General features: G+C 33.4%; 1 pseudogene; it reads right to left on the bottom strand.

The window, feature by feature from the left end:
- Positions 1 to 4,604: 4,604 nt before the first annotated feature.
- Positions 4,605 to 5,401, bottom strand: LOC130544459 (olfactory receptor 6C70-like; annotated as a pseudogene).
- Positions 5,402 to 8,788: the final 3,387 nt, after the last annotated feature.

The raw sequence follows: 8,788 nt of genomic DNA on the forward strand, positions 1-8,788 counted from the left end.
CCTTGACTACTGTTTTTTGCCCAATCTGCTTGAAATGATGAGGAAGAGTATATGAAGAGCTCCAAAGTCCTGGCCAGTGTGTAACCTCAAGAGAAGTAAATCTGAGAGTGATTCCTATACACTGGTTAGTTGAGATGTGAGTGCGCATAACACACAATAACGTTTGATTACCTCTTTGTGTCACACAAACCGAGTCTTCACATTTGAATCACATACTTTCTGTTGCTGCTTCTAATAAACCTACAGTTTAGGTATACTTGGTGTCAGTTCAATGTATCATCTTATAAACATCATTGAAAAAAAAATCCTCTCAATAAATTGCTTTTGAATCAATAATTCTGCCCTCCCCAAATATTCTATCTGCAAACATGCTTCTAGCAGAGAAGACTTTGAAGAAAAACTAACACTGGTCTTTGGCAAGATAATCCCAGTATTAAAGTTTACATGTGTATTAGTTATTAAATAGGCAATGACTACTTATTGCATAGCTTATCCTGTGTGAGCTTATTTAGACCATCTTCTTGGAAGTGTGTTCAAGACTTTTTAAATTGGGAAACAAAATACATTTTTATTGGCTATATTTTCTTAAAGATTTTTTTAAATGTGTTAACACAATGTTTTTTTCAGGTTTTCACCATAGAAATTTGACTTTAAAGGTACATATTTAGCATTGTAATATTTACCTTTGGCTGTATTTTGTTTTTTCTTATAGAATAGATTTTGATGATTTCTGGGGTATCCTTTTGCTAAGAATTTCTCCCCAGCTTGCAAGCTGAGGTGTGGGCTTGTACTTTCTCATTCAGTACTTTTAGATTTCATCAGCAGTGAAAGTCCTCTCATACTCTAACTAGCTACTACTGTTCTTGAGAACTTTTGCTCTTCTTCTCCCATCAAAGGGTTCTCATTAAAAGAAGTTCTTGATATGAAAATTCAATTTCTGTTGTTTCATTCTAAACGCATTTGACAATGATATATTGCTCCTTGTATGTATTGCATAGCAATGTGTTGGATTCAAAATTTATACAGAGAAATCAGGGAACATTAGGAGTATGTGTATAGATTTGAAGAGGCATAATCCTGTTTTTTCATTTGTTTTTGGCTAGCCTTGTGTCAGTTTGAAATATAATCAACCACCTTATTATAAATGATACTTAGCAATATCAGGTTTAAGAGGTTTTAGCCATTTCTTACTTAAAATCCCACACTTTCACTTAAATTTCACCTACATAGTAATTGTCTCTTCTGTCCTATTTTCCATTTGTAGTCAACTCCTCTGATTTTTGCACCATTTAAATTACTCTAGCCAAGATCACCACCACCAGCTTCCCTCTTGTTTCACTCATAACATGAAATTCAGTCTTCATTTCCCTCAAACTCTGTGGCATATGAGACTATAAACTGCTAACTTATGAAAGTCTTTACAGCTTAGTTCCCACTATTTCACATTTCCTTGAATTTCTTCCTACTGCTTTGTCTATTCCTTTTCATTCTCTTTCGTGGTTTTTCTTTTTCTAATCCCTATGGTTGTTTCTGCATCTGAAATCTCTTCTCTAGAAAATACTTTCTTTCACTCTCTCTCATAAATGAGGTGATTCTTATAAGTCAGGCGACTACAATTAGGCTGGTAATTCCCAAATTTACACCTGCAGGGAAAAATACATCTTACAGTGTTCTGGTTTCAACGTTGAGCTTATTCTTGGACATCTAGATCAGACTTAGAGGGATTGAATTTACACTTTCCCTTTTTCCTTTCTGAGTGTCTTGTAGCAATTTGCTTAACTTCTTTATCTGGTGCTTTTTCCCATGCGCAAAATTCAGGTAAAGGTAACATTTACGTCTTAGGGTTATACTGATAAAATTAGATAATATAGATAAATATATACAGGTGCATTTGGAATATCGTAAACACTCATTAACTACACTGAGCTTTCTTATTTTGTTATCTTATTATTTCTTTTTGAGAGTCCTGTAGATGTGCACATTTCAGGATTTTAAGTGTGCCTCTCACTATTGCATATCCTTCCCTGTCAACCCTAAGTCTCATATAAGGACATTCTTTCTTGTTCCTTTTACTTTACTCCCATTTCGTCACTAGGTCTTGCCATTTTGGTTCTCTTCTTAATTTGTTTCTTTTACTCTCTCACTCGCAATTCTAATTTTATTCTGGGTGTCTTTATCTCGTAGCTAAAATATTGCAAAAGCATATTAACATACACTTCACATATGTCTTTGCTTCTCCATTCAATATTTTAAAATCAGTGAAATCACATCATTTTTTTTAAAAGCCCAGATGTGATTAATTCTCCCCTATGTGTTGAGGAAAAATGTTTCTGAACTGTTATTAACTGATATTCATCCCATCCTGAATGTTTCCTTAAAACTCTCCATCTATTTCTCAGTTACATGAAAGTTAATTCATTTTGGCTTTAAGTAAGAATTGTGAAGAGTAGAAGAAGGAATATATTTATGGATTTTAAGTTTCAAATGCATCAAGCATTAAGATTAATGGGATATTTTCAGGCAATAAATATTTTATTCAGAGTAATGAGTAAGGAGAAGACTTCCATCCTTCAAGAATTTATGAAATTTGTTTAGCAGGGGGTAAGAGAGTTGGAGTCTAGTTTAGAGAATTTGATGATTCTGATTGAGATTTGTATGTTTGGGGCCCTCTGCTATCTTCCAGTGATACGGAGCCAGAATAACAGAAGGAAAGAAAACGACATAGACCTTTGCAGTTTTTTTTTCCTTGTAGAGATCAAAGGAGGAAAATAGTGGGAAATAATTAGTTGCTCATTGAGCACAGGCTAAAAGGGCTTTAGAAAGTCACATAGTTTTCGCATTCTCAAGACTGGTATACAATTAGAAGAAAGGTGTTCTCATGCCTAATGGTGGCAGGAAACCGAAAAAGAACATTTGGTATTTCATAAATTTTCCTGTATTGGAATTTCCTGTAGAAATACTAGAAGAGTCTTAAAGCTTATACGGAGAACCCCTGGACCATAAGAGTAATCTGGGAAGGGAAAGAAGAGGTCGATCCCACAGCAGTAGAGCACGGAAGAGGTATTTGAGGATCCGAAGAGATGGTGTGTTATTTTGGTAATGCCAGCTCTGATGGGTGCTGGTATTTCTTTACCTCTTAATATCAGAACTGTGCAAATGTACCAGAATTAAGGTGAAGCTAGGTTGAGAGCAGCAACAGATAGATGGTAATGAGTCCTGAGAATGAGGTAGGTGTTGGAGTTAGGTAGAGAGGGAAGACACTGATATTAAGTTGAATTTAAAAATTAACTTTTAGTTATGGTTTTCAGAGCTTGTAAATGGAATTTTTGTGACTCAAACAGTAATTGTAATGCTTTCCATCTCTCCCTTTTGCCTTCATTATAAAATTTAAGTTTCTGGGGCACCTGGGTGGCAGCGGTTAAGCGTCTGCCTTCGGCTCAGGGCATGATCCCGGCATTATGGGATCGAGCCCCACATCAGGTTCCTCCGCTATGAGCCTGCTTCTTCCTCTCCCACTCCCCCTGCTTGTGTTCCCTCTCTCGCTGGCTGTCTCTATCTCTATCGAATAAATAAATAAAATCTTTAAAAAAAAAAAAAAAGAACTGTTGAATCATTATCTCTATCTCTGTCGAATAAATAAAATCTTTACAAAAAAATAAAATTTAAGTTTCTTAGTGAGCACACGGAGATCTTTCTAATATTTCCAGTATTACTTCATACAATTGACCAAATTTCTTGTTCTATTCTCCTAGTGTACTTACACTGGCTGCTATCTTACCATCCTAGTATGCATATGCCCTTATGATATACGGTGGAATATTATTCAGGCTTAAAACAGAATGAAATCTTGCCATCTGCAACAATACGGATGGATCTACAGAATATAATGCTAAATGAAATTAGTCACAGAAAGACAAATACCACATGATTTCACTCATCTGTGAAATTTAAGAAACAACAAATGAAGGAACAAAGACAAAAAGAAACAAAGAAGAAAACAGACTCTTTAATAGGGAGGCCAAACTGCTGGTCACCAGAGGGGAGGTGGGTGGAGCCTGGGTGAAATAGATAATGGGAATAAGGGTAGACTTACCTTGATGAGCACCAAGTACTGTATAGAACTGTTGAGGGGCACCTGGGTGGCACAGCAGTTAGGCGTCTGCCTTCGGCTCAGGGCATGATCCCGGCGTTATGGGATCGAGCCCCGCATCAGGCTCCTCTGCTATGAGCCTGCTTCTTCCTCTCCCACTCCCCCTGCTTGTGTTCCCTCTCTCGCTGGCTGTCTCTATCTCTATCGAATAAATAAATAAAATCTTTAAAAAAAAAAAAAGAACTGTTGAATCATTATATTGTACACCTGAAACTAATATAACAGTGTTAATTATACTTCAATAAGGTAAGGGAAAAAAAGAGATAGTATCTCATAGTGATAAAGAATACAGTCTGTAGAGTCAGGGTGCTGGTTTCACATCTCCTGATTCACTTTGCTTCAGTTATTTACTAGCAGTTCCCATAAAAGGCCATGCTTAAAATTATCTGTGGAAATTCTCATAAGCTGATCCTTTTGTCTTTAGTGATTTCTATGCTTGCAGCCTCTCCCCTCCCTATCCATCTTTTGCAGATGGCTTTATGTACATGAATATACAACTACCATAACTGATGGACACAACAATCACGTGAGAAGAGCAGGTAGAAAAGGCTTTTTTCTTTTGCTGAACTGAAGAGACTTTTAGAATAGTCTTGATGATGCAAGAGTAAGAAAGGGTTACTAATAACAATGTGACTATAATGATCATCACAGCTGAGAAAAAGCAATCAGTTCTAGTAAATGTGTGTCTGAGCAAGAAAGTTGCAGGACAGGAGAAATGTCACAAATGAAATGATCAATGGTAGTTGAAGCAGAGAAATCCTGGTTAAGAACCGAAATCATTGGAGGGAAAACGACCAGGAATCCAGTTGCCCAAGAACTGAGTACAATCTGATGACAAATTCTGCTGCTCATGATGGATGTGTAATGCAAAGGTTTGCAGATGGCAATGTAACAATCATAGGACATAGCTGCCAGAAGGAAAAATTCTGTAACCCCCAAGAATATGTAAAAAAATAACTGAGCTATACAGCCATTATAGGAAATGGCCTTTTCTCTGGTTACAATGGTGATTAGGAATCTGGGGATGCAAACGCTTGTGAATAAAATTGCCAGGAAAGAGAAATTATGGAGGAAGAAATACATTGGGGTCTTGAGATGAGAATCCAGGAGAGTAAAGGCAATGATGGTTAAGTTTCCTATCATACTCAGCACGTAATTTAGAAGTAGAAATAAGAAAAGTACAATCTGTAACTGAGAATTATCTGTCAGTCCCAGAAGGATAAACTCTATGTGTTTTGTATAGTTCTTCATTTCTCTTTTGTGATTTCAAACAAATTCTAGGAATAAAAAGGTACAATAATAAGAAACTACATGAGTAACTTTATATCCGGGAAATGGTATACGAAAGAATCTGTATTCACATATATGCCCATATATAGGAAGATATTCCATGGGGTTGAAGATATGATCTAGAACCATGCAACAGACAGTATTTTTAAAAAGCACAATAGAAGTCAACTCAGTTTTTAAAAATGACCTGCAAAATCCGTAATAGTTTATTTTTTCACCATTACTTAACAAACTTCTAGCTCAATTGTAACTAATTTCAGATTTGTTCATTTCTTAAATAAATTAGATAAGATATTGATTCCAGATTCAAAAAATAATCCATTCATTTTAATTATCATTTCATCAAAATAAAACATGCCAGTATCATGAATTAAGACCTTCATTAAATTCTGAAATTTTGGATTTCGTATTAAAGTGGCATTTGTTTAGAGCCCCATTATAGCCTCTTGTAACTTTTTTATGATCTACTGATGAAGACAGAAAATGATAAAAGAAAAAGAGTGGAAGAGTGTAACACCACAACAAAATAAATACTAGCTGAATCTAGAAAAAATTGAAACAATATAAAGCAGATATAACCACATTTACAAAAATGCAGTACTGGGTCTGAGCAAGAACATATTAATTGCTACTGAGGAAATAGGACAATCCACTCTTAAGACTGACGTTTCGATGGGTCTTTCATTGTTTAAGAATGAAAATTTAAAGACTATCCTCCCCCCCAAAATAATATCCAAAATAATAAATTGAAAGTATTATAACAGGAAGTTCAGTAATGTGAAAAAACTTTTTTCCTTTAAAAAGGAACAAAATGTTTAGAATACATAATGGAATATTTACCTTTTTCAAAAGGCAATTCAATTTTCATATTACATATAAACTGTATGTCATGGCATAGTTTGAAAAGTAGAAAACCATCCAAATATTTAAAAATAAGTAATTCTTTAAATAATTTTAGTCATTCAGATAATTACAATTTTAAGTCATTTAAAATATTCTAAATGTACTTTAGATACAAAATTGCAAAAAAGTTTATATAAACTGATGCCTTTTTTATAAATGTCTGATTCTGGTACATGAAGGTATGATTTCTGCAAATACATAAAATAAAGTACTTTCAATGAGTTGTTAAATTATAGGGCATTTATATTTTTCATTAAAAATCTAGTCATTCTTAATAATAACCTACCAAAGAAATTATGCAATGAAATATGTTTTCTCTAACTTCTCTAACTTATTATTTTATAAAAGCTAAATAAAAACAATGTGAATTCAGAAACTTATTGGTTATATATTTTAAAGCCATATTTTCAATTAAAATAAAGCTAGTAATGCACTTCATTTTCCTATTAACCTGAGGAATTGTTATCAATTTGCTAAATAAATAAGGTATTTCCAAATAAACATAAGCATGGCAGAGAGAAAAAAATAAACTATATCATACAGTCTATATTTTTTTTCCTTTAAATAAAAAATATTTAAATTACACCCTTTTCTCATTTTGTCAATCATCTTTGCCTGTTCTGAAGTTGTTCTTCTTTTTCTTACTGAATACATAATATTTTTCTTTCTACATGATTTAGTCCCTTACCTCATATACAAATTCATAAACCTCACTAATTATCAACGATAAGTTTTTCTTGCTCAAAGTGTTAATCAGAATTAGCACTTCCAAAGAGCTGTCTTTCCTATTTTTAAAAAATGTATTAAAACGGCAAAGCCAATTCTCCAAGAAAAAATATCCTCCAACCTTGTTATGTTTGATTGAATTATAGAGGTGTTCAGGCACTCTATCTAGAGAGCACTAGGATAATCCTCTTTCCCTCCACAATTTTGCAGTGCAGTGTCTGGTTTAAAACACTAAAGTATTAGAAATGCAGGTGGAAGTGCATAAATCAAACTTGAAGCTCTTGCATTTGTGAGCAATAAATAATGCTTTACATAAGGAAGAATAATAAAATATTTTTATCATTGTTATTTATTTGTATATAACTTACAAGGTATTTGTAATTTTTCTTAAATTTTTTAAAATTTTTCTTAAATTCTTGAAAGAAAATAACCATGCTCTTTTAAAATATCACTACTATTTTACTTACCTTGAGCAGTTTATGTTGGTATTTTTTTTTTCTGTAGATTACGTGAGCAAGGATCAACCATAATGAAAGGCAAACATGCTCACTAGAAAATAGTATTTAATATTTTAGGCAGAATGATTAATGTAAAATCATCTCATGTTAATTCAAAGCAGAGAGATAAAGTGTGACTTTTAATAATGTGATTTTTCTGCACTATCACATATATCTAAACATATGGTAACATCTGTGCCTAAGATAGTAAGGATTTATCATAAACTCCTCTTTTTATTCCATATAATTTATAAAATATGCGTCCAACTAATCCCACCTCACAAACATTTATGAAGATTATCATAGCTGATATGGTTAGCTTGAAATTTGGGAAATATTTATTAGTTTCAAATTATCTAACAGGAATGAATGCATCTCCACAGGAAATCTAAAGGGAGGGTGTCTCTAAGGAGAAATAGGAAAGATGAAAAAACATTCAAAAGAACCTACAAAACACCAGTTGGCCTTGTCTGTATCATTTCTTTTTTTTTATAATAATATTTTTTATTATATTATGTTAGTCACCATATGTACATCTCCGGTTTTCGATGTAAAGTTTGATGATTCATAAAGCTTATTGTTTCAAGCACGATGATAAACAACTGTTACAGTTGTCACATTAAAAATGCTTATTTCAAGACAATCATGTAGACAGTCAGCAGGACAGTCATGCTCTAAACTAGCAGAGTAGTTTGGATCCTACGTAAAGATACTTGCCAAGGTACCAACAATATGTGCCAAGATAATTCCTTTTGAGGTTTTGTGGATTTTTTCCGAACATGTGACTCTATCACTGGGAGACCAGCATATGGGTAACTAATTCAAATACTTCTCCTACCTATTTTTTCTGCAAGCAACTGTGTTCAATATTAAGAAAAGACATAGAACTTGTGCATAATATTATGAATTACAAACAGTAAATTTCAGCTGCATGGTTTTACAAAATTTGAGAAATGTATGCAGTTATATGTCTACAAGCACAGTCGAAATTAATATTATCTCAATCCCTTCAAAATATTCCCCCATTCACTTTTTTAGTCAATGCCTATTCCTTATTCACAGCTCTTGAAGAATCCACTGGTCCATTGTCGTTTGGTTTTGTTTATCTTGTATTGTCATAGAAAAGGAATCATATCATATATAGCTTTTGAGTGTCCTTTTTTTCACCTTGTAAAATATGCTTTTGAAATTCATCCATGTGTTTACATATATCATTTGTTTA

Source organism: Ursus arctos, unplaced genomic scaffold, assembly GCF_023065955.2.
Source record: "Ursus arctos isolate Adak ecotype North America unplaced genomic scaffold, UrsArc2.0 scaffold_21, whole genome shotgun sequence".
Taxonomy (NCBI): Eukaryota; Metazoa; Chordata; class Mammalia; order Carnivora; family Ursidae; genus Ursus; species Ursus arctos.